Raw genomic sequence first — 711 nt, 5'->3', positions numbered from 1 at the left:
TTTTTTTTTTTTTTTTTTTGAGACGGAGTCTCGCTCTGTCGCCCGGGCTGGAGTGCAGTGGCCGGATCTCAGCTCACTGCAAGCTCCGCCTCCCGGGTTCACGCCATTCTCCTGCCTCAGCCTCCTGCAGTGGCCGGATCTCAGCTCACTGCAAGCTCCGCCTCCCGGGTTCACGCCATTCTCCTGCCTCAGCCTCCCGAGTAGCTGGGACTACAGGCGCCTGCCACCTTGCCCGGCTAGTTTTTTGTATTTTAGTAGAGACGGGGTTTCACCGTGTTAGCCAGGATGGTCTCGATCTCCTGACCTCGTGATCCGCCCGTCTCGGCCTCCCAAAGTGCTGGGATTACAGGCTTGAGCCACCGCGCCCGGCCAGGAAACTTTTAAAAGTCTGTTTTAATTGTAAAAGTAATATGTGCACATGGTTTTAAAAAAAATGCTGGCCGAGTGTGGTGACGCACGCCTGTAATCCCAGCACTTTGGGAGGCCGAGTTGGGTGGATCATGAGGTCAGGAGTTTGAGATCAGCCTGGCCAGGTTGGTGAAACCCCATCTCTACTAAAAATACAAAAAATCAGCTGGGCATGGTGGCACGTGCCTGTAATCCCAGCTACTCGGGAGGCTGAGGCAGGAGAATTGCTTGAACCTGGGAGGCAGAGGTTGCAGTGAGTGGAGATGAATCCACTACACTCCAGCCTGGGTGACAGAGCAAGAC

This window comes from Piliocolobus tephrosceles, unplaced genomic scaffold (assembly GCF_002776525.5).
Source record: "Piliocolobus tephrosceles isolate RC106 unplaced genomic scaffold, ASM277652v3 unscaffolded_21483, whole genome shotgun sequence".
Taxonomy (NCBI): domain Eukaryota; kingdom Metazoa; phylum Chordata; class Mammalia; order Primates; family Cercopithecidae; genus Piliocolobus; species Piliocolobus tephrosceles.
Note: the sequence above shows the minus strand (reverse complement) of the source record.